Source organism: Xenopus tropicalis, chromosome 2, assembly GCF_000004195.4.
Source record: "Xenopus tropicalis strain Nigerian chromosome 2, UCB_Xtro_10.0, whole genome shotgun sequence".
Lineage (NCBI taxonomy): Eukaryota > Metazoa > Chordata > Amphibia > Anura > Pipidae > Xenopus > Xenopus tropicalis.
Genome location: NC_030678.2, coordinates 169,994,319 through 170,021,353, shown reverse-complemented (window position 1 = coordinate 170,021,353; position 27,035 = coordinate 169,994,319). Strand labels below are relative to the sequence as shown.

The window sequence follows — 27,035 nt, the reverse complement described above, 5'->3', positions numbered from 1 at the left end:
GGGCAGGGGCTGATGGGAATGTGATAGGGACCTTAGATTGTAAGCTCCACTGGGGCAGGGACTGATGGGAATGTGATAGGGACCTTAGATTGTAAGCTCACTGGGGCAGGGACTGATGGGAATGGGATAGGGACCTTAGATTGTAAGCTCCACTGGGGCAGGGACTGATGGGAATGTGATAGGGACCTTAGATTGTAAGCTTACTGGGGCAGGGGCTGATGGGAATGGGATAGGGACCTTAGATTGTAAGCTCACTGGGGCAGGGGCTGATGGGAATGGGATAGGGACCTTAGATTGTAAGCTCACTGGGGCAGGGACTGATGGGAATGTGATAGGGACCTTAGATTGTAAGCTCACTGGGGCAGGGGCTGATGGGAATGTGATAGGGACCTTAGATTGTAAGCTCACTGGGGCAGGGGCTGATGGGAATGTCATAGGGACCTTAGATTGTAAGCTCACTGGGGCAGGGACTGATGGGAATGTGATAGGGACCTTAGATTGTAAGCTCACTGGGGCAGGGACTGATGGGAATGGGATAGGGACCTTAGATTGTAAGCTCCACTGGGGCAGGGACTGATGGGAATGTGATAGGGACCTTAGATTGTAAGCTTACTGGGGCAGGGGCTGATGGGAATGGGATAGGGACCTTAGATTGTAAGCTCACTGGGGCAGGGGCTGATGGGAATGGGATAGGGACCTTAGATTGTAAGCTCCACTGGGGCAGGGACTGATGGGAATGATGAACAATATTTGAAAAATCCTAGAGTATATTAATAAAGGTTCATAATAAAATGTAAACTCAAAATCTAATTCCCATTAAAATCTATGGAGAAAGTTGATGAAACATTAATGCTCTCCGGTTGCATCGATCCATTTCTACTGGGTTAGGTGCCCACACACCGGCATAGTAAGAAATAGAAGTCTTTCTTCTCCCTATGGTGCCTCAATATGCCATCAGTGAACAAACCTTAAGACTCCAAGAATATACACTATAATAACACTCGGTAGCTAAGCAACTACAATGCGCACCCTGCTCTGTGGGTTCCAAGTACGCGTGGCCTATTTTCTGCATAGTAGTCCCGTGACCATACAACTTATCTGGGTTATCTATAAACATCAGACCTTTACTTTCCATGTAGAGATTAAAGGAAAGGCAACTGTTCAGAGTAAAGGCTGCGGCATTTGCCTAATCACAATGACAAAATGCAGCCATTTTCCCACTCACCAGGTGTACAGAAGTCCTTATAATCTTTGCATCTGGATTGATGTAACCTCCAAAGCAAAGCAACTAATATCCCTATCCCTGTAATCTGTTTCTTCAAAAAGTAGGAATAAATCCCATGTTTATATGCTGAAATCCAGCTGCAAAACAGTTCTACTCCTTCTGCATCATTTGTAATCCTGGCAGGGGAGGAGGGACTAAAACACTGATGTTACAGATTGTAACAACTTCTCCCCAGCTTACAGACAGCATGCAGGAACTACATAACCCACAATGCATTGCACTGGGATGTTCCTTTCCTTATTGACATCACGTGTGCAGCAGGGAATTGTGGGATTGGGAGGAGGCAGGCTGAGAGCAAGCGACTACTGTTACACTTTATTTGAGTCACAAAGTATTTTTATGAAAATTAAGATAAAGCAGAGTTTTGCATGTGAGCTTGTTTATGCATTATATATTTTTACCTACATTGGCTGGTTTTCCTTTAATGTCACAGGTTGACAGCTACACTTCCTATCAAGCTTGCCCGCTGCTGTTAAACTTTACCTCCCAGGTGGATGCCCTTAGTTGTGATTTAACAATACCAGAAGGACCAGGTTACAGGTTGGACACTGACCAATAGGCTGAGACCTTTTTCTACACTCCCCAAGAGGCTGCTGGGAGCTGGAATTCAGCCACACATGCTATTGGATGGTATAATATCATAGCAGGATTTGCCTGCCACCAGTTCCTCTCCTACAAAAACCTAAAACTGATCATTCAGGCAGGTAATTGGGGGCAGAACAGCCCTATTGGGTTTATTTCATGGTTAAATGATTCCCTTTTCTCTGTAATAATAAAACAGTACCTGTACTTGATCCCAACTAAGATATAATTACCCCTTATTGGGGCAGAACAGCCCTATTGGGTTTATTTAATGGTTAAATGATTCCCTTTTCTCTGTAATAATAAAACAGTACCTGTACTTGATCCCAACTAAGATATAATTACCCCTTATTGGGGCAGAACAGCCCTATTGGGTTTATTTAATGGTTAAATGATTCCCTTTTCTCTGTAATAATAAAACAGTACCTGTACTTGATCCCAACTAAGATATAATTACCCCTTATTGGGGGCAGAACAGCCCTATTGGGTTTATTTCATGGTTAAATGATTCCCTTTTCTCTGTAATAATAAAACAGTACCTGTACTTGATCCCAACTAAGATATAATTACCCCTTATTGGGGGCAGAACAGCCCTATTGGGTTTATTTAATGGTTAAATGATTCCCTTTTCTCTGTAATAATAAAACAGTACCTGTACTTGATCCCAACTAAGATATAATTACCCCTTATTGGGGGCAGAACAGCCCTATTGGGTTTATTTCATGGTTAAATGATTCCCTTTTCTCTGTAATAATAAAACAGTACCTGTACTTGATCCCAACTAAGATATAATTACCCCTTATTGGGGGCAGAACAGCCCTATTGGGTTTATTTCATGGTTAAATGATTCCCTTTTCTCTGTAATAATAAAACAGTACCTGTACTTGATCCCAACTAAGATATAATTACCCCTTATTGGGACAGAACAGCCCTTTTGGGTTTATTTAATGGTTAAATGATTCCCTTTTCCCTGTAATAATAAAACAGTACCTGTACTTGATCCCAACTAAGATATAATTACCCCTTATTGGGGGCAGAACAGTATTATTGGGTTTATTTAATGGTTAAATGATTCCCTTTTCTCTGTAATAATAAAACAGTACCTGTACTTGATCCCAACTAAGATATAATTACCCCTTATTGGGGGCAGAACAGCCCTATTGGGTTTATTTAATGGTTAAATGATTCCCTTTTCTCTGTAATAATAAAACAGTACCTGTACTTGATCCCAACTAAGATATAAATTACCCCTTATTGGAGGAAAAACCACCCTATTGGGTTTATTCAATATTTAAATGATTTTTATCAGATTTAAGTTACAGAGATCCAAATTAGGGAAAGATCCCTTATCCGGAAAACCCCAAGTCCTGAGCATTCTGGACAAGAGGTCCCCTACCTGTACACTATACACAAAATCAAGTAAAACCCTATGTAATTATTATACCGTAGCTGTGTCCGTTGAATTGATGGCTTCTGCTTTCTTGATTGGCCAGCAGAGGGCTACATTGGGACAGCCAATGAGGAGCGGGCGCTTCCACGGCAGAATGGAAAGAACAGACTCTAACCAATTTCTCACTGTTGAAATGCAATGCATCACCGGCCGCCCCGTAATCAGTATTTTGCATTCGTAGAAAGGCTTTACGCCGGCCGTGTTTACAAATATCACGTTAATGGAGGCATTGCCGGCTAAGTGGAAATGAAAAATGAATATAAATGATTTTCACAAATAACATAACGCTAGGGGTCTTTAGCAAATGTTCTGCACAAAAGAAAAAAAAAAAAAAAAGAAAATAATAAAAATTTCCTGTATTAAAATTGAAGGTCTGGCTTTGTACTGTAACCTTCAAATTGGAATAGAAAATAACCAGCCCATTATAAAGGGATTTAGAAGTATTACTGCGTAATACCGGCACATTACCTTTATTCTTACAGGAATTATTCTAAGGATTTAAGTGTCTCCGGCTAAGGAGGAGTATATGGGGCAAGTAACCTGAATAGGAGCAGCCAAGGGCATTTGTTAGGGGCCCTCGTCTTAATGGGCCAAAACCAGAGAATCCTCTTTGTAAAAATATACATAGTATTACGTTATTGTGGCATATTATTGTTTGTGTTTAATGCAGCAATAACCATTCCTGCACTGGTACAGCTGGGGTGTTTGCTACAGAAACCCTACTATAGTTTATATAAATACCCCGCTGTGTAGCCCCGGGGGCAGCCATTCCTGCACTGGTACAGCTGGGGTGTTTGCTACAGAAACCCTACTATAGTTTATATAAATACCCCGCTGTGTAGCCCCGGGGGCAGCCGTTCCTGCACTGGTACAGCTGGGGTGTTTGCTACAGAAACCCTACTATAGTTTATATAAATACCCCGCTGTGTAGCCCCGGGGGCAGCCGTTCCTGCACCGGTACAGCTGGGGTGTTTGCTACAGAAACCCTACTATAGTTTATATAAATACCCCGCTGTGTAGCCCCGGGGGCAGCCGTTCCTGCACTGGTACAGCTGGGGTGTTTGCTACAGAAACCCTACTATAGTTTATATAAATACCCCGCTGTGTAGCCCCGGGGGCAGCCATTCCTGCACTGGTACAGCTGGGGTGTTTGCTACAGAAACCCTACTATAGTTTTATATAAATACCCTGCTGTGTAGCCCCGGGGGCAGCCGTTCCTGCACTGGTACAGCTGGGGTGTTTGCTACAGAAACCCTACTATAGTTTATATAAATACCCCGCTGTGTAGCCCCGGGGCAGCCATTCCTGCACTGGTACAGCTGGGGTGTTTGCTACAGAAACCCTACTATAGTTTATATAAATACCCCGCTGTGTAGCCCCGGGGGCAGCCATTCCTGCACTGGTACAGCTGGGGTGTTTGCTACAGAAACCCTACTATAGTTTATATAAATACCCCGCTGTGTAGCCCCGGGGGCAGCCGTTCCTGCACTGGTACAGCTGGGGTGTTTGCTACAGAAACCCTACTATAGTTTATATAAATACCCCGCTGTGTAGCCCCGGGGGCAGCCGTTCCTGCACCGGTACAGCTGGGGTGTTTGCTACAGAAACCCTACTATAGTTTATATAAATACCCCGCTGTGTAGCCCCGGGGGCAGCCGTTCCTGCACTGGTACAGCTGGGGTGTTTGCTACAGAAACCCTACTATAGTTTATATAAATACCCCGCTGTGTAGCCCCGGGGGCAGCCGATCCTGCACTGGTACAGCTGGGGTGTTTGCTACAGAAACCCTACTATAGTTTATATAAATACCCCGCTGTGTAGCCCCGGGGGCAGCCATTCCTGCACTGGTACAGCTGGGGTGTTTGCTACAGAAACCCTACTATAGTTTATATAAATACCCCGCTGTGTAGCCCCAAGGGCAGCCATTCCTGCACTGGTACAGCTGGGGTGTTTGCTACAGAAACCCTACTATAGTTTATATAAATACCCCGCTGTGTAGCCCCGGGGGCAGCCATTCCTGCACTGGTACAGCTGGGGTGTTTGCTACAGAAACCCTACTATAGTTTATATAAATACCCCGCTGTGTAGCCCCGGGGGCAGCCATTCCTGCACCGGTACAGCTGGGGTGTTTGCTACAGAAACCCTACTATAGTTTATATAAATACCCCGCTGTGTAGCCCCAGGGGCAGCCATTCTTGCACTGGTACAACTGGGGTGCTAGTCACAAGCAAGTCCTTTACCTAACCCGGCCGACACTAGGTGACCAGTACTTGGCTCTGTTTATTCATTGCTCCTATGGGTGCTCAATGTTGTATTTAAGGCAGATGAAATTACACTGTAATTCTGGGAAATTCTTACATGTAAAGAGTTAATTCCCCCCTACCATGTAGCTGACTGCATACAGGCATTGTTCCTATGCAGGACTGTCATCAGAAACCAATTTTTACTAGCCATGCAGCATACATATAAATGAATTGCTAACTAGCCATGCAGCATACATCTAAATGAATTGCTAACTAGCCATGCAGCATACATCTAAATGAATTGCTAACTAGCCATGCAGCATACATCTAAATGAATTGCTAACTAGCCATGCAGCATACATCTAAATGAATTGCTAACTAGCCATGAAGCATACATCTAAATGAATTGCTAACTAGCCATGCAGCATACATCTAAATGAATTGCTAACTAGCCATGAAGCATACATCTAAATGAATTGCTAACTAGCCATGAAGCATACATCTAAATGAACTGCTAACTAGCCATGAAGCATACATCTAAATGAATTGCTAACTAGCCATGCAGCATACATCTAAATGAATTGCTAACTAGCCATGCAGCATACATCTAAATGAATTGCTAACTAGCCATGCAGCATACATCTAAATGAATTGCTAACTAGCCATGCAGCATACTTCTAAATGAATTACTAACTAGCCATGCAGCATACTTCTAAATGAATTGCTAACTAGCCATGCAGCATACTTCTAAATGAATTACTAACTAGCCATGCAGCATACTTCTAAATGAATTGCTAACTAGCCATGCAGCATACTTCTAAATGAATTGCTAACTAGCCATGCAGCATACATCTAAATGAATTGCTAACTAGCCATGCAGCATACATCTAAATGAATTGCTAACTAGCCATGCAGCATACTTCTAAATGAATTGCTAACTAGCCATGCAGCATACATCTAAATGATTTGCTTACTAGCCATGCAGCATACATCTAAATGAATTGCTAACTAGCCATGCAGCATACTTCTAAATGAATTACTAACTAGCCATGCAGCATACTTCTAAATGAATTGCTAACTAGCCATGCAGCATAAATCTAAATGATTTGCTTACTAGCCATGCAGCATACATCTAAATGAATTGCTAACTAGCCATGCAGCATACTTCTAAATGAATTACTAACTAGCCATGCAGCATACTTCTAAATGAATTGCTAACTAGCCATGCAGCATACATCTAAATGAATTGCTAACTAGCCATGCAGCATACATCTATATGAATTGCTAACTAGCCATGCAGCAAACATCTATATGAATTGCTAACTAGCCATCAGTAATTACATAATGTACCACTGTAAATTCTGGGGTTGGGACAGTGATTTCTGCATTTATTCACAAAGCTTTTTACACTGTTTTTTAGGCTAATTTCAATTTACACGGCACAATAAATAGGCCTCCGAGTGTACAAACCTGCTGTAACCACAAAGGGGAGTAAGGCTTTTGTGAGTCTGAACTCAGAGAAAACTTAAACTTAACAGAGTATTAGGGTAGAAATGTTGTCCATTATGTTTTGGGCGTCTGTACCGGCCCAAGGCCCCCACAGCCCTTTAGCAGGGAAGATCTGTTCCCCCAAAGATACCCCAGTAGCCCCCCATCTTGTTCTCTGCTGATTCCCTGCCCATACTCTGTGCTGCTGTCACTTACCTGAGCTTAGGGGCCCACTCACTGTATACTGTATATATAGAATATAAATGTCACACTATATTGTATATATAGAATATAAATGGCACACTATACTGTATATATAGAATATAAATGGCACACTATACTGTATATATAGAATATAAATGGAACACTATACTGTATATATAGAATATAAATGTCACACTATCCTGTATATATAGAATATAAATGTCACACTATACTGTATATACAGAATATAAATGGCAAACTATACTGTATATATAGAATATAAATGTCACACTATCCTGTATATATAGAATATAAATGTCACACTATACTGTATATATAGAATATAAATGTCACACTATCCTGTATATATAGAATATAAATGTCACACTATACTGTATATACAGAATATAAATGGCACACTATACTGTATATATAGAATATAAATGTCACACTATACTATATATATAGAGTATAAATGTCACACTATACTGTATATATAGAATATAAATGGCACACTATACTGTATATACAGAATATAAATGGCACACTATACTGTATATATAGAATATAAATGGCACACTATACTGTATATATAGAATATAAATGTCACACTATACTGTATATATAGAATATAAATGTCACACTATACTGTATATATAGAGTATAAATGTCACACTATACTGTATATATAGAATATAAATGGCACACTATACTGTATATATAGAATATAAATGGCACACTATACTGTATATATAGAGTATAAATGTCACACTATACTGTATATATAGAGTATAAATGTCACACTATACTGTATATATAGAATATAAATGTCACACTATACTGTATATATATAGAATATAAATGTCACACTATACTGTATATATAGAATATAAATGTCACACTATACTGTATATATAGAATATAAATCGCACACTATACTGTATATATAGAATATAAATGGTACACTATACTGTATATATAGAATATAAATGTCACACTATACTGTATATATATAGAATATAAATGTCACACTATACTGTATATATATAGAGTATAAATGGCACACTATACTGTATATATAGAATATAAATGTCACACTGTACTGTATATATAGAATATAAATGGCACACTATCCTGTATATATAGAATATAAATGTCACACTATACTGTATATATAGAATATAAATGTCACACTATACTGTATATATAGAATATAAATGGCGCACTATACTGTATATATAGAATATAAATGGCACACTATCCTGTATATATAGAATATAAATGGCGCACTATACTGTATATATAGAATATAAATGTCACACTATACTGTATATATAGAGTATAAATGGCACACTATACTGTATATATAGAATATAAATGTCACACTATACTGTATATATATAGAATATAAATGTCACACTATACTGTATATATAGAATATAAATGGTACACTATACTGTATATATAGAATATAAATGTCACACTATACTGTATATATATAGAATATAAATGTCACACTATACTGTATATATAGAATATAAATGGCACACTATACTGTATATATAGAGTATAAATGTCACACTATACTGTATATATAGAGTATAAATGTCACACTATACTGTATATATTGAATATAAATGGCACACTATACTGTATATATAGAGTATAAATGTCACACTATACTGTATATATAGAGTATAAATGTCACACTATACTGTATATATTGAATATAAATGTCACACTATACTGTATATATAGAGTATAAATGTCACACTATACTGTATATATAGAGTATAAATGTCACACTATACTGTATATATAGAATATAAATGTCACACTATACTGTATATATAGAGTATAAATGTCACACTATACTGTATATATTGAATATAAATGGCACACTATACTGTATATATAGAGTATAAATGTCACACTATACTGTATATATAGAATATAAATGGCACACTATACTGTATATATTGAATATAAATGGCACACTATACTGTATATATTGAATATAAATGTCACACTATACTGTATATATAGAATATAAATGGCACACTATACTGTATATATAGAGTATAAATGGCACACTATACTGTATATATAGAATATAAATTGCACACTATACTGTATATATAGAGTATAAATGGCACACTATACTGTATATATAGAATATAAATGGCACACTATACTGTATATATAGAGTATAAATGGCACACTATACTGTATATATGCAATATAAATGTCACACTATACTGTATATATAGAATATAAATGGCACACTATACTGTATATATTGAATATAAATGGCACACTATACTGTATATATTGAATATAAATGTCACACTATACTGTATATATAGAATATAAATGGCACACTATACTGTATATATAGAGTATAAATGGCACACTATACTGTATATATAGAATATAAATGGCACACTATACTGTATATATAGAGTATAAATGGCACACTATACTGTATATATAGAATATAAATGGCACACTATACTGTATATATAGAATATAAATGTCACACTATACTGTATATATATAGAATATAAATGGCACACTATACTGTATATATTGAATATAAATGTCACACTATACTGTATATATAGAATATAAATGGCACACTATACTGTATATATTGAATATAAATGGCGCACTATACTGTATATATAGAGTATAAATGTCACACTATACTGTATATATAGAATATAAATATCACACTATACTGTATATATATAGAATATAAATATCACACTATACTGTATATATATAGAATATAAATGGCACACTATACTGTATATATAGAGTATAAATGTCACACTATACTGTATATATAGAATATAAATATCACACTATACTGTATATATATAGAATATAAATGGCACACTATACTGTATATATAGAATATAAATGGCACACTATACTGTATATATAGAATATAAATGTCACACTATACTGTATATATAGAATATAAATATCACACTATACTGTATATATATAGAATATAAATGTCACACTATACTGTATATATATAGAATATAAATGTCACACTATACTGTATATATAGAATATAAATATCACACTATACTGTATATATATAGAATATAAATATCACACTATACTGTATATATATAGAATATAAATATCACACTATACTGTATATATATAGAATATAAATATCACACTATACTGTATATATATATAGAATATAAATGGCACACTATACTGTATATATAGAATATAAATGTCACACTATACTGTATATATAGAATATAAATATCACACTATACTGTATATATATAGAATATAAATGTCACACTATACTGTATATATTGAATATAAATGGCACACTATACTGTATATATTGAATATAAATGGCACAGTATACTGTATATATAGAATATAAATGGCACAGTATACTGTATATATAGAATATAAATGGCACAGTATACTGTATATATAGAATATAAATGGCACACTATACTGTATATATAGAATATAAATGTAACAGTATGTAAGTAATAATACAATTCACATTACATGGCAGCTCCAAATATAGATGAATTAGCATAAGAATTGAATAATCAGCCTAGCCTCATTTTCTGGTTGATAATTTGTGACAATCCCTAAGCTCAGCTTCTCGACAGCCACCCAGAGCCCACTGAGCATGTGCAGTGTCACTGGCACTTCTTAAGAGGAATCCAATATGGGGAGCTGCTGTGTGCAACTGTGAAGAGATGGAATCATTACTTTTCTAAAGACCCTAAAACTTTAGGCTGCTTACACCAATTTCAATTTACTCTACTTCTGTGAACCTACCAACCCCCCCTCCCCCATGCATTGCCCCATCTTAAAGGCACACTGTTGTACAGGTAAAGGTTGGAAGCATTGCCCATACTTTTCCCCACTATATGACAAAGACATTCACACTACACTATCAAATCATAGGAAAGCACAATCAAAATCACAATTGTGCCTATTTTGACACATTGGCTGAAACTGCAATATGCACATAGGGGGTGATGTAATACAGGGCTCTGTGTTTGCCCAAGTGCAGCAACCTATAGCAACCAATCAGCAGGTAGCATTTACTGGTCACTTGTTTAAAAGCAAACATCTTGGTTGCTATGGGTTACTGCACATGGGCAAACTTTGTGCCTGTAGACTGTGGTCACGTCAGTAATTGGAATTGTCTCTCCCACAAATTTACATTTGCCTTTTTTGCCCTTTGGGCTATTTGATTACTCAGTTCTACCAACACCTGCAGGTTTTATTATTACAGGTATGGGATCCCTTATCCTGAAAGTTCGGAATTAGGGAAAGGCCATCTCCCATAGACTCCATTATAAGCAAATAATTCTAATTTCTGAAAAGGATTTCTTTTTTCTCTGTAATAATAAAACAGTACCTGTACTTGATCCCAACTAAGATATAATTACCCCTTATTGGGGGCAGAACAGCCCTATTGGGTTTATTTCATGGTTAAATGATTCCCTTTTCTCTGTAATAATAAAACAGTACCTGTACTTGATCCCAACTAAGATATAATTACCCCTTATTGGGGGCAGAACAAGCCCTATTGGGTTTATTTAATGGTTAAATGATTCCCTTTTCTCTGTAATAATAAAACAGTACCTGTACTTGATCCCAACTAAGATATAATTACCCCTTATTGGGGCAGAATAGCCCTATTGGGTTTATTTCATGGTTAAATGATTCCCTTTTCTCTGTAATAATAAAACAGTACCTGTACTTGATCCCAACTAAGATATAATTACCCCTTATTGGGGGCAGAACAGCCCTATTGGGTTTATTTCATGGTTAAATGATTCCCTTTTCTCTGTAATAATAAAACAGTACCTGTACTTGATCCCAACTAAGATATAATTACCCCTTATTGGGGGCAGAACAATCCTATTGGGTTTATTTAATGGTTAAATGATTCCCTTTTCTCTGTAATAATAAAACAGTACCTGTACTTGATCCCAACTAAGATATAATTACCCCTTATTGGGGCAGAATAGCCCTATTGGGTTTATTTCATGGTTAAATGATTCCCTTTTCTCTGTAATAATAAAACAGTACCTGTACTTGATCCCAACTAAGATATAATTACCCCTTATTGGGGCAGAACAGCCCTATTGGGTTTATTTAATGGTTAAATGATTCCCTTTTCTCTGTAATAATAAAACAGTACCTGTACTTGATCCCAACTAAGATATAATTACCCCTTATTGGGGGCAGAACAGCCCTATTGGGTTTATTTAATATTTAAATGATTTTTTAGCAGACATAAGGGATGGAGATCCAAATTCCGGAATTCCGGAAAACCCCAGGTCCCGAGCTTTCTGGATGACAGGTCCCATACCTGTATTCATTTTTCACCAACAAACTGCAGCGTTACTGGGTAATGAGTTATATTCATATTGTTCTGTCCATTTAAGGAAAAATACCCGGAACAATAATCTCACCCCCACCATCTGTGAAATGTCCCTGTCCAAAATCCAACGCAGTTCAACAAAGCATGCTGGGAGTTGTAGTGCAAGATTGTAAGCTCTTAGATTGTAAGCTCTACGGGGCAGGGACCTCCTTCCTACTGTGTCTCATACCACATGGCACTTATGTATATATTTATTTATTTATGATATCACTTGTCCTCCCTGTGTGTAATTGTGTATATTGTAAGATTGTACAGCGCTGCGTACCCTTGTGGCGCTTTATAAATAAAGTTATACAGGTATTGGACCCATTATCCATAATGCTCGGGACCAAGGGTATTCCGGATAAGGGGTCTTTCCGTAATTTGGATCTCCATACCTTAAGTCTACTAAAAAATCAATAAAACATTAATTAAACCCAATAGGATTGTTTTGCATCCAATAAGGATTAATTATATCTTAGTTGGGATCAATTACAAGGTTCTGTTTTATTTCTACATAGAAAAAGGAAATCAGTTTTAAAAATTCTGAATTATTTGATTAAAATGGAGTCTATGGGAGACGGGCATTCCGTAATTCGGAACTTTCTGGATAACGGGTTTCCGGATAAGGGGTCCGATACCTGTACATACATACATACAAGATGTGAGCTATATGGCAGATACCACACCAGCATATCGGCACACGGTGCTGATTTTACTTGGAAACTGAAAACAATGCGTTAGTGTTGCCTTTAATAAGCAGCCACTTGGCTCAGGTAGGGCCATTGCACCTTCCCTGCACCTAAGCATGGGGCTGAATACAGGAGAGATAGTAAAAGGTAAAAGTCAGAGCCGGGACTGAGCGACCGGCGGAGGTGGATCCCACTCTGCAGCAGAGATCTCACCCAGCACTGAAGGCTGGAAACACAATCCGGCCTCCCCCCTCCCTGCGCTGGCAATGGTAGCTCCCGGCTTTGAATGCATGTGTGCTTGTCAAATCCAGGCATTGCAGGATTGCTCCTCGCCTCCCATTCATGTAACCTGCGCCCACACTCGCCGTGTGTCTGTGTGTGTCCGACTGAGGAGAAGCCGGGGGGATAAGAAACACAGAGAAGAGCAGGGGGTGAGATTGTGCCCCCACCCAGCAGTCTGGCCAAGGGAACCCTGTATTCCGCTTTCTGGGGAGAAACAAATCCCAGGACGTCGTTTCCAGTATTTCAGGGGTTTATTTTTTAGTTCCCCAGTTTTTTGGATCTTGTGAGGAGAGAGAAGAGCCGGGGGAAGGCTGCGGAATGGTAAGGAGCTGTGGGGCTGGGGAAGCTGTGTGTGTCTGTGCTATATCCTCCCTCTCTGCTCCATGCACTCTCTTCCCCCTGTAGCAGCAGGTTCATCCGTCTCTCTCCCCCGTGCAGCCACCTCATCCTTCCCTGCATCTGCATGGAAATCTTCTTCTTCTATAGAATCTCTCTCCCTGGCATCCTACCCAGCGGCGGCTCATATTACATTCTACCCTGCGGTACCTTAGGAGGATTTGTTCAGGGCTGAGTAGTACATTGTGGCTTTCCTTAAACACAATTTCCACCCCCCCCCCCATTTTTTTTTTCCAAGTATCCGATCCTATTTTACGTTTGTGGGTGTTTCTTGTGTAAACGGCGTGGCTTTCCCCGTTGGCTCGACATCCCATGACCTGCGCCGGGCACATGTAAAGCTGAAATGAGCAGCCTTCTTGACACAATTTACAGCCGTGCTGGGTTGCAGTTGTCTTTACTCTCAGGGAAACGTTTGCAGGGAAAGTCAGGAAGGGGGGGGGGGGGTTGGCGGCCAAGGTGGCCTGAAAGATCCGAATGTCCGTCCTAGGCGTTCCGACGCAATCTGTGCCCGTAGAAATGCTACAATGAGACATCACGGGAGGAAAGAAGTGGAAGGGAACATCTGTATCTGCCACTAGAAACATCGTAGCTAAGGTGGTGATAAAAATGAGCCTGGCCAAATAAAAAGGTGTATTTATACACCCCATTGTAGCTAAAGTGCCGATAAAAATGAGCCTGACCTAATAGCAAGGTGTATTTACACACTCCCATTATAGGTAAGGTGGCGATAAAAGTGAGCCTGACCAAATAGCAAGGTGTATTTACACACCCCATTATAGGTAAGGTGGCGATAAAAATGAGCCTGACCAAATAGCAAGGTGTATTTACACACCCCATTATAGGTAAGGTGGCGATAAAAATGAGCCTGACCAAATAGCAAGGTGTGTTTACAAGCCCCGTTATAGCTAAGGTGGTGATAAAAATGAGCCTGGCCAAATACCAAGGTATGTTTACATGCCTCGTTGTAGCTAAGGTGGCGATAAAAATGAGCCTGACCAAATAGCAAGGTGTATTTACACACCCCCCGTTATAGCTAAGGTGGCGATAAAAATGAGCCTGGCCAAATACCAAGGTATGTTTACATGCCCCGTTGTAGCTAAAGTGGCGATAAAAATGAGTCTGGCCAAATAGCAAGGTGTGTTTACACGCCCCTGTTATAAGGTGGAGATAAAAAGGAGCCTGACCAAATAGAAAGGTGTATTTACAGGCCCCGTTGTAGCTAAGTTGGCGCTAGAAATGAGCCTGGCCAAATAGCAAGGTGTATAGTATTTACACACCCAGACCTAAATTGAACATACCTTTCAATCTACTCTCTTGCCCCACCTCAGGTATAATTTGCTCTAAGTAAAGAATTGCAGGCCTGTGAATCAGGAACCCTTGTGCCAAATGGGCTTCACCCTAATGATCATAATGATGGCAGATGGAGTTAATTTAGAAATGAATGTATGAAGAAGAACCCTGGAGTCCTGGAGAACTTAAGACCCACCGGATAGCATAGATCTGCCACTGCCCAGGGCATTCTGGGAGTTGTAGTTCAGGGACATCTGGAGGGTTTTGGTTATTACCACCCCAGCCATAGACCATGATTTCAAGTTAAACACGACCTGCTCTATATTTATTTATTTATTTTGCCTTTTTTTCCCTAACTAAGTGTCGTAAATTGAACGCAGCTGATTTACAGTGACACTTCAGTAGGTGTGAAACGCTGCCACCGGGTTAGGAATCTCAGCCCCAACTCTCCCTCCTTATCCATCACAATAAGAATGATACATGATTTATTAGTACAGAGCAACCACCGTGTTCCCTGTGCCCTTTAAACTGTCTTTCATTTATGTATGGCTTGTCTGATGAGTCCGCTGGAGAGGGGTGTTCTGTTGTCTCCGTCTTTTCTTGTTGTAAAGCTGAAATCAAGCGTGCCTTTAACTAGAAGCAGTGCGGCTGGGTAGGAAAAAAAAAAATCCAAACGTTGTATCTTATGTCCTCCTTTATAGATGCACTGTTAAAGAGTTCAATAGGGTTATCATGGTGTTTCCAAGAAGATCCCAAGCTTGAGGTTCATCAACGAGCCCTTAGGTTTGCAGTTGAAGGCTTGTCAATGAACCTCAAGCTTGGGATTTACTTCAAAGCTCCAAAATATTACATATTCTGCATTTTATGACCTAAAATATCAACATTTAGCCTCAAGAACGAATGGCATCTCTGTATAAGAAGTTGTTGGGCAGCAAGGTCCACTAACGTGGAACCTTCATGCAATGACCTTCATGCAATGTGAGTCACGGATCTTGGAATTTAACGTGGAAACAGGACTCAGAACTTTTCATGTTGTGCTTCCCCCTCCCCCTGTATCCGTCGGAGGTCCCTTTTTAAAAGAGGTTAAGCGTCCAATAGTCACGTTTGGCTCCAAGGGTAGAGCAGTAGCTCCCGATGATACGGTCGGGCTTGGGATTATTTTGTGTGCATGCAAGCTTTCGATTAATGATAAATAGAAAATGCAGCTCAGAGACGGTGATTATCTCTTTTTTTATCCTCTCATCTTCTTTCCTAAATCAATGTGAACGATTGTATGAAAATATCATTATTACTTCGCATGCAGATAGAATTGCCTTTGCCGGGGAAAATTCTGCTGACTCCTGGGAACGCTGATCTTTCAGCGGGCAGAAGAATCCCAGCTCACAAACTCTCTGTAGAGGAGCTTTCATCTTCGTCGTAGTAGTCTGGGCAAGGGGATCGCACCGAAGGGGGTGGGGCTGAGGGCATTTAGAAGTGATGCATTTATGTTGCAATTGGCTGCAAAAAAAAAAAAAACAATAGCTGATGAAATGTAACTGTCATCTTCAGAACAAGTTGTGCTATAACTTGGGGGGGGTGGGGGCTGTTGATAATCAGATTTTTATCATCATCATCATGTATTTATTTATATAGTTCCAGCTATAAGTTCTGCAGCATCTCATTTTAATTTATAATGACCAGGGGTCTTACAAAAATATACAAAATCAGGCATTAAGGCTCTCATCATCATAGAAAACTCAACAAAGTGAAGGGGCAGCCCAGGTGCTCCAGCCCCAGGTCCTCAGCTCAGTGGAGCGGATAAACCGTGCGCAAAGTAACCAAAAAGATGAGGTATAGGGAACCCTGGGAACCCTCAAACAGGCCGAAAAAAAAATCTTTATTGCAAAATCATCTCTCAAAAGCCTTACGCGTTTCGTGTCTATCTGATGCTTAATCAAATGTAAGAAACGAGAGTTACAGAGTAAAAATGGCATTAGAAGGCCCTGTTTACAAAGGCTTACAATCTAATCTCATTGTAGCAATGTACTTCAAGTGCCTTTGTCTTTCTACACCTCTAACTTCAGGGTTTCTTCATGGTCTATTGTAGTTCCAACTTTCCGTACTTTATCCCTTTGAAGGAGAAGGAAAGTCATTTTGGCATTTTACTGCCATCTAGAATGCTATATTTATTCTGCAGAAAGCATTACCATACCTGAGTAAAGAGCCTTAAGAGCTCCCTCCGTTTGTTTAAGATAGCAGCTGCCATTTTAGCTTGGTCTCAGTAGCTTCCTGCTGCAGCTCTGGCCCTTGGTAGCTTAGATCACACATTCCTGGGGGGGGGGGGGAATGTGTTCTTCAGAATTCTTATGGAAGGGGGAGGGGAGTGAGAGCTGTGCAGATTCTGGCTCTGGGAATTAAACATTTTTCTGAGAGAGGAAGTCTGATACTGAAGAACATGTTTACAAAAAAGGAGGCAAGAAATCCTGTGTTTCTTTTGATAGAGTGCAGCATTTCTGTGAGTGCTTATGTTTGTATAGAGCTTTCTGATAAAGCTTACTTAGTTTTTACCTTTCCTTCTCCTTTAATTCTCTACATTTAAATGAAGCCAACCCTTTTGCATAACCCAATGGGCAACCATTTTACCAAGAAAATGCTCAAAGTAATCTGCCTATGGTAGTGCTCATCTGTGGGGCAGGCAGCAGACTTAACCATAGCTTGGCTTGACTCTGCATTATTCATACATGGGGGGGTCTGTGTTTATTGTATCACCTAATTCTAATTAGTAATTTCTGAAGCTTTCTAGAGAGAAAAAAAAACAGTAATTATTATGTAAATCATAAAAATAACCGAAAAGGCTTAAACTCTAGGTTGGAGAGGAAACAGCAACCACAAGAGTCGAGCAAAAGTCTTTTTTGTTCAATTCATCTACTGGAATTCCTTTTTCTTTCCAAATTGTGTCAGTTACTTAGAATAAAAGCACGCTAGAGGCTTGGGGCAGTTACAAAGAAGGGCTGTTTCTCGGGTCGGCTGTTGTTGAAAATTTGACGACCATTGTTGTGTCTGATTTGAACTTAACGGTCAAGAGTTGGTCTGTGAAGGCTCAGCAGTGGCCAGCCTGAGAGAAGCAGTAGAAAACACATCTTTGAAAAATAGAAAAGAAAGATGTCAGGTTTTATATGCCAGCTGATAAGGAAGCCAAGGAGCACGTCAACGCTGAAGGATGAAATGGTGCACGGAGCAGAGATTGTATGTGGATGAAATAGGAATCTATAGAACAGCAAGTAACGGATCGCAATGATCTAAGCTCAGAAGGAGAAGGGCCTTATTGTTTCAGCAATATATTTGTGTGATACTGTAGTTCCACGAAAGAAGCAGCATGTTCTAGTGACTGATACGGTGTTGGCGGAGAGAAAGAGGAAAGAGTTCCGTGTGATCCTTGGGCAGGAACGTATACAGGAGACAAAGTTTGGGAACATGATTTGAAAAGAGGTTTCATGTTTTATGCAGAGATCTCCAATGAAAGCAAAGGGAACAAAAGCCAGAATATATATATCCTAAGCTGAAGGTATCTTGCTAACAGTAGCAGCCAATGGGATGAGCATTGTTACCAGCATGAGTATCTGAGCTGAGGATCAACATTTTAATGTGAAAGTTGATAAAAAGCTGATTTTTGCTAACATTCTAGCTAGTCAGTTACCCTATTAATGGGTTTTGTCATTTTAATCCACTACCCCTCTCTAGCCCAGCCAGGCATCTCCTTTCACTACTTACTAATCTCCATTATGTCACCCTTTATTGTTCTTGCACCTTCTATCCACAAACTGAGCCACTGCCAAGACCCATCTTAACTTTGCCATTAAATTTCCTGTTGCTTAACATCTTGACCTTTTCTCTCTTCCACACAATTTCCTTATTTATAGTATATATTATTTCTAATAAAACCCTGTCCCTAAGCTCATGGCTAGGCAGTGTCAAGGTGCAGGGTTTCTGATCTCCCCGCATTAATAGCTTGGACCACCTATGCAATACTCAAGTCCCAACCCCTTGTAACAACTTTATATACCTATACATTTTTGCTAACACTCCCCTATCAAAATGCTTGTCAGCCAACACATATGACCTACCTGCCATGCCAACCACCTTCTGCAACCATGTTTGGTGGTCAAGTTGGACCAGCTGCCCATAAATGTGCTCCTTCTCTCAGGAACCCATGCCTGAGAAGACCACTGAACATCATATCCATGTGCTTTTCAGCTTAGGGTATATAACCCCAAACCCTTGGCAAGCATTCCACTCACAAAGCTGTGACATAAACAAAAAAATAGGGAGGGAAAGTGGGGATGGCAACTCTCCATTTTATGATCTATCTTTTCATGGTCACTGGCACCGCACATGCTCAGTGTGGTTAGGGCCACTAGTGAGAACCTAAACTTAAGGGTTTCTTTGTGGCTATTCTATGTGAACCTTGATTAATTACTAATCATCTTTGTATCATGTTTTTTTATTTATTTTATACATTCTGTTATCATGAGTCAGTCCTGAAGATGACTTGCTATTGGCTGCTGTCCGTCAGCAGATGAGAAGATAGGGAACTCCTGGAGGCCCAGATCTTCAGAGCATTAGGGTTGTAGAAGGCCAAAACATAAGGAGTAGTGTTTGTAGGATAGAAACTCAATTCTTTTAACAAGTCGTTCAGCTAATTGTGTAGGAGAGATAGTAGCTGTCCATTGTATGGGCCCAGTACAACACATAATTTACTGTACAGATACAGTATTGAGTAATAAAAAAAAGCTATTGATTGGATAGAACTGAATAAACTTCCCTACCTTTTTTCCTTGTTTTCTTGTAATTTCGAGTGAAGTAGAGTTGGTGTGATATATAATTTGTGTTGTACAAATCAATGCTTTCTTATGCTGTGGCGTGACATTTATTGAGCATAAATTAAATGTATGGGAACAGCGTGAATTATTCTAGCATGTGATATGTATTTCTTTACATAAAGCAGAGAAAACAGGATTTTCTTCTAAATGTGTGAGGTTTCTCTGTTTAATGCTGGGCTGTCATTATACTGCCATATAACCTATGCCTGGCACGGTAGGTCTGGAAATGAGTACATTATCCCCCATATGTAATAAAAGGCACTAAGTTTGCCCAGGTGCAATAACCCATAGCAACCAATAAGATATTTGCTTTTAAGCAGGTGACCAGTAAATGGTCTGCTGATTGGTTGCTATAAGTTACAGTGCCTTTTATTATATAACCCCCTATAGGTTTTCTTCAACTACTGGTTATAGTCCTTTTATATTTTATTCTTTATTGGGCATGTTCCCTGATACCCATGCAACCAATCAGAGAATTACTTTCAATACTTTCAAGCAAATGTGTACCATTGTTGCATAAACCAACAATTCTTTTGCTATTTCTATAGGATTTAGACATTGATGAGAGTTCAGATTATTGGACAGCCTACTTACTGTTGCCTTGAGTGCAGTCTTCAACAGGGCCTTCATCTGCTAGGTCTCACTGGGTCATGTAATAAAAGGTACAAACTTTGCCCCTGTATAGTCAACCACAGCAACCAATCGCTTTTCTTTTGAAATAGCTGACCTGTGAATATATAATAAAAAAAACATAGATTTTTTTTGTGATTAGAACAATATCAAAAAGGATCATAGGTGGATTTTAATGAAGGCTTAATAAATTTCTAAGGAATTTCCAACATAACATGAATGATATTATATATGGACTGATACTTTATTGTATTGCCACCCATATCATTTTAAAGAGGGAAGCAGGAATACCAAATCTTGTTTCACTGTACAGTGGCCAAATAAGTTGATTATTGCCCATTCAGTAATGGCTGGATCATGTGGTGGCCCAGTAGTGACCAAGCTGCCCATGTTAGGGCACCTTTACTATACGGAAATATCATTGCCTGCTATCCAGGATCTAACTACACTATGGCAATCTGCTGTTCTTTTCTAACACAAATAAGAACGTTCACCAAAGTTATCAATGGACTGTAGTTTGAAGGGATTTGGTTGCATAAAAACTAGTTGTACTGCCAAACAGAGCCTCCCGTAGGCTGCCAGTCCACACAGGGGCAACCAAATAGCCAATCACAGCCCTTAGATACATTTTTCATGCTTCTGTTGCTCCCCAACTCTTTATATATTAATAGTGGGGGTAAAAAAAGATTGAGGACCCTGGTTTAGATCTAAATATTTTTGTTGATTTATAGTGATGAGCGAATCTGTCCCGTTTCGCTTCGCCCAAAAATTCGTGAAACTTTCAAAAGATTCGCGAAACAACGAAAATGTTGCGAAGAAAAACAATTGACGCCTGCGACTATTCTTTTGACGTGATACTATTCTTTTGATGCCCGCGACTATTCTTGTGACAATTTTTGGATGCATTCTTTTGACATGAGACTATTCTTTTGACGCCCGCGACTATTCGCGCAAAATTTTTGGACGCCCGGCGAATTTTTCCGCTGCAATTTTTTTGATCCGTTTTGAGAAACAATCCACCAATGGCAAAACACTGAAATTCGCTGCAAATCCATGCCTGGCGAAACATTTTGCCCATCGCTATTGATTTATGCTAAGAAAAGTTTTAAATATGGATTCTTTGACTTTCCAACTATAAAGGTGTTTGGTTGGCATTTGTTCAACTGAATGGGCCAGACTGTGCTGGGAATGGAATGGGGCACATAGAATAGGCATTTAAAAACCCTAATGTAAGGCCAATACTTCCCACAAATAGTGCTCCTGGCCATTTGCTCCTTTTCTTATATTGAATTTGTTTAAAAAAACAAAAAAAACAAAAGGAATTCTGGGAGTGAATTCCAAACAAACTCCTAAAAATCCATTTACATGGGTTTATCCTATAGGCTAAAGCTCACCCACTGGGTTTTAAAGCACAAGCCAGGATAATAGCTGATCAGATTCCCAACTACAGACCAGTTTCATACTTCTTGGGGCTCATCAGTGTAGTGCAGGGTTTTCTGATCAGCTTAGGGAGAGTCACCGCGTGGTTTCACAAACAAATCATTTAGGTTGAGGAGACTGCCTCATACAGATACAAATAAACAAAAGGAATTCTGGGATTGAATTCCAAACAAACTCCTAAAAAATCCCATTTACATGGGTTTATCCTATGAGAAGCGTAGACAGCAACTTTAATAAAGAATAAATGAGAACACACGAACTTATTGGTGGGGATAAAAGGCCGCAGCAGCTTTATTGATTTGAATGTATATTCACAAAGAATATAACTAGTTAATCGTTACCATAACAACCATCTATTGAACCAGCCAGCCCCTGATAACCAATAACACAGCAGGCCGCCTTGACCAATGAAAAGTTTCCCTCCAATACAAAAACCAGATACAATAACCTTCTGCTGCGACAATACCCATTTTTTTTTTTTTTTTTTTATTATTATATTTTATTTATTCACATTTACATAACCACATGAAAATGCTAGGGTGGGTGGGTGGGTTGGACACCTCTCCGTCTCTCCACAAGGCTGTCCCACACAGAATGCCAGGTATCCTACAGGAATTCTCCTTATATACACCTAATATTCCCGGGCTTTCTCCGTTGCCAACAGCTGACCCCCTTAACTACCAATCAATTTACTGGAAATAGCGTGCCCTTGTCACTAAGCTCCCCCTACACTGAACTACCAATACTGTAAAATTAACATTAACCCTTACCTAGCTGTCACTTTCCCATGCTCCTGCAGGCTTATGGCCCTCAGGTTTCATAGGCTAAAGCTAGGGTGAGCTTGTTTGGAATTCACTCCCAGAATTCCTTTTGTTTATTTGTATCTGTAGAAGGCAGTCTCCTCAACCTTAATGATTTGTTTTTGAATTTGTTTAGAAATTCATTGACGGAACCAAAGTAACATTGCTCTCTTTTTCCCATGGATAACAATAGAGATGAAAAGCATAAATCAGTGTCTTTTTAGGTTGAGGGTTGATTGTCACCTGTATGTTCTATGAGTCCAGCAAATTCTCACTTAAAAGCTTAAATATTCAGTTCCTTCTCTAAACTGACAGATTGGCATTTCAGGGCTCAGTGACAGCAGATCACACGCCACTTGCCAGCGAATGGCGTATTCACAGATCCTAAATCAATATATTTTCAGCAGCGAGGCCTCGCCGTCCAATGTTTTCGAAGATATAAATATTTCCATTTTGTCGTTACCGAAATGAAACAAAAATCAAAATGGAACGGTGGTGCTTGTCCAATGCCTTCAGCCGAGGCGAAGTGATGCACTTTTATTCCCTTAATCTGGATTTTGTCGCGGTATTGTGCCGACGGGCACATTATTTGCATAGTAAGAGATGTATTTGCCGTCTCAAACTCATCATCATGTGATATCTGGTTCTGCTTCCTAATTCAGAATGTGCTGGCCTGGGTGAATCGGCACAGTTCTGTGTAGAACATCTGGTGGATTTTCTGGTTTTCTCGTGTGGAGTAAAGCTTAATGTGATTAACACTATAAGATGCAGCCAATATGTCTGCAGTAAGATGTCAAGCCCGTTCTTGGAAAGAAAGGAGATCAGAAATCAAGACTTTGGCAGTTGAATAATTGAGAGGGATGTCAGAGGTAACACTAGAGTCAACAGAAGATGTCCAAGTTAATGTATCTGGCCTTTAGACAAAGGAAGAACACAGTGTAATATACACATGTAGTTACATGGACATACTGTAGTAGTTGATCAAAAAGAGGTCCATCAAGCTCAACCTTTTCCTCAAATAATGCCTAAGAAAAGACTTAGACCAGATCCTAAATGAACTTAGTGCTTTATCAAGTATTAATGCCAGTAGCGTTGTCTTTCCAACGTGCTAGAAGATCTCCCAGAAATTTCTGTAAACTGTTCACTGAACCTAAGACAAAACCTTCTATGGCTTTATGTAGATTAAAGGAACAGTAATACCAAAAAAATGTGTATCAAAGTAGTTAGACCGTAATGTACTTCTGCCCTGAACTTGTAAAAGTTGTGTGTTTGCTTCAGAAACCCTACTATAGTTTATATAAACAAAGCTGCTGTGTAGTCATGGGGTTAGCTATTCCAAATAAAATAGGGCTAAATGGCACAGGTTACATAGTAAATAACAGATAAGCTCTGTAAAACACCATTGTATTCTGTAGAGCTTATTAGTTATCTGCTTTACCTGTGCCTTTTCTACTTTTTTCCAGTTTAGCATGACTGCACTCTCATCTGCCTTTGTAAAGAAGCCCTCTAATCCCAAAATAAACTCAGAATGATCTTCCTTCAATGTGGCAGTATGTTAAAAAAGTAAATAAAAACTGAAATATGCTGTTTCCTTTTGTATTTAGTGCTCCCACTTTCAACTGGTGCATTAATAGCATCCAAAGTCTTAAGGTGGCCATACACGCTAAGATCCACTCAAAGCGAGAGGATCTTCTCCTGATATCCCCACATAGGGGTCGAGTGACCCACCTACGATCGAATTAGAACGAAGGGTATAGGCGTCCGTCGGTTCAGGGACCGCATGAACGTGCCAATGCTGTTCCTGATCCGACTAAAAATCAAACCTGCCCAATTGAGATCTGGCTGATTTCAGGGCAGATATCAGTCGGGCAGGCCCGTTGTTAGTGCCCATATATGGGACAATAAACTGCCAAATTGCTCTAAGGGACCCATATCGGCAGCTATAATCAGCCCATGTATGGCCACCTTTACTGGACCTCACCCTACTGAGCCCTAGCCTAGGACAAATCCCTTTAGCCCATCCTTATTTCCATCATAGGCCTATTCAAAAGCCAACACCATCTGGCACTGTATTTAATGACTGTGAATGTAGGCCCAGTAGGTCAGGTTCTCTGGTGGACCTTAGAAGACCAAATCTGGCACTAATAAAGCCTTAGCTACAGCCAACTCATACCTATACTGAAATATAAGGGTTGTACTATCACTATATTGTAAAGCACTATCTGACCAATTTCTTAAAAGGGAGAAGGGAGATATGGAAGGAGAATCTGTTTGAAGAACATCTCAGTCTTAGGAGAAAGTTCATTCTTCAGCTGGACAATGAGTTTAACCACAAGGCCAAAGCAACTCAAGGATCTCAAGAACAAAGAGGCGAATGTCCTACAATGTTTCGGGTTAATGGAATGTTCTATTATGGCATTCATTCACTCATAAAAACCACTTCTGGCAACTTTGCCATCTAGCTCCTCACAGCTTTAGATCACATCAAGGCCTTTGAGCAATAAGAAAAGTTCCTGCTTAGTAAGGAACAATATCTCCAACTTAGGCAAAAGGAAAAATCAATAAATGAAGAAAGGGGGTTAGTGCCACTTCACATTTCCCCCATTTAGGGAAAAAAGATTGGCTTTCGACGTACTGACAGCTTCTCATTTTAAACAAGGTTAGTAAAAAACCAGTGGGAGAAATAACTGATGGGCAATTGAGGCAGAGGAGACCGCTGCGCCACTCGTACCGATCTCCATTTATCAACCTATTTAAACAGAGAGAATTCCTTGTGATTTCAGTAATATTACCTTGAGCCCTAATGTTTCAGCTTCTCCTGAAGGCAAACAGCCATGGCTTGAAATCTATTTCCATTAATGCTCTATGTTATTAAGTGGCAATAACGCTGTGGGTTACTGTAAATAGAATTGTCTGTTATTTTTCTGCGTATGATGTTCTTTAGAATTCACCGAAACGGACTTGGACTTTTGAGACATTATTTATCCGAATCCATTTCTTTCTCTGAATCCATTTAAGGACAATGCCAGCCAAAATTAGCAGTAGGTGACAATTTTTGGGCATTCTCCCTAATTGCTAACCTTGCAAAGTACAGAAATGGCCATAGAATCTCTGTAATGCCCATATACTCCCCCAGGGCGGGGAATCATTGGGAGCACTGGTCCGGGGCTCATTCTGAAATTCTTTGGTAATTTCTGTATTGTGAATTTGCAAGCCTTTATTTGGTGCAGGAGAGTTAAAGAAAAAGTAGCCATAATTCTGGACCTGTTATCCAGAATGCTCGGGACCCGGATAAGGGATATTTCCGTAATTTGGATTAGGATTGTTTTGCCCCCAATAAGGGTTAATTATATCTTAGTTGGGATCAAGTACAGGTACTGTTTTATTATTACAGAGAAAAGGGAATCATTTAACCATGAAATAAACCCAATAGGGCTGTTCTGCCCCCAATAAGGGGTAATTATATCTTAGTTGGGATCAAGTACAGGTACTGTTTTATTATTACAGAGAAAAAGGAATCATTTAACCATTAAATAAACCCAATAGGGCTGTTCTGCCCCCAATAAGGGGTAATTATATCTTAGTTGGGATCAAGTACAGGTACTGTTTTATTATTACAGAGAAAAGGGAATCATTTAACCATGAAATAAACCCAATAGGGCTGTTCTGCCTCCAATAAGGGGTAATTATATCTTAGTTGGGATCAAGTACAGGTACTGTTTTATTATTACAGAGAAAAGGGAATCATTTAACCATTAAATAAACCCAATAGGGCTGTTCTGCCCCCAATAAGGGGTAATTATATCTTAGTTGGGATCAAGTACAGGTACTGTTTTATTATTACAGAGAAAAGGGAATCATTTAACCATTAAATAAACCCAATAGGGCTGTTCTGCCCCCAATAAGGGGTAATTATATCTTAGTTGGGATCAAGTACAGGTACTGTTTTATTATTACAGA

At 39.2% G+C, this 27,035-nt stretch overlaps 1 protein-coding gene across 5 annotated transcripts in view; it reads left to right on the top strand.

Moving 5' to 3' along the window:
• The first annotated feature begins 13,688 nt into the window (after nucleotides 1-13,688).
• tenm4 (teneurin transmembrane protein 4) overlaps nucleotides 13,689-27,035 on the top strand; it is an 811,512-nt gene continuing 798,165 nt past the window's right edge. For 4 of the 5 annotated variants that reach the window (XM_031895585.1, XM_031895582.1, XM_031895584.1 and 1 more), the window contains exon 1: nucleotides 13,689-13,981. The gene's annotated coding sequence lies outside the window, so the exon portion shown is untranslated. 5 annotated transcript variants of the gene reach the window in all.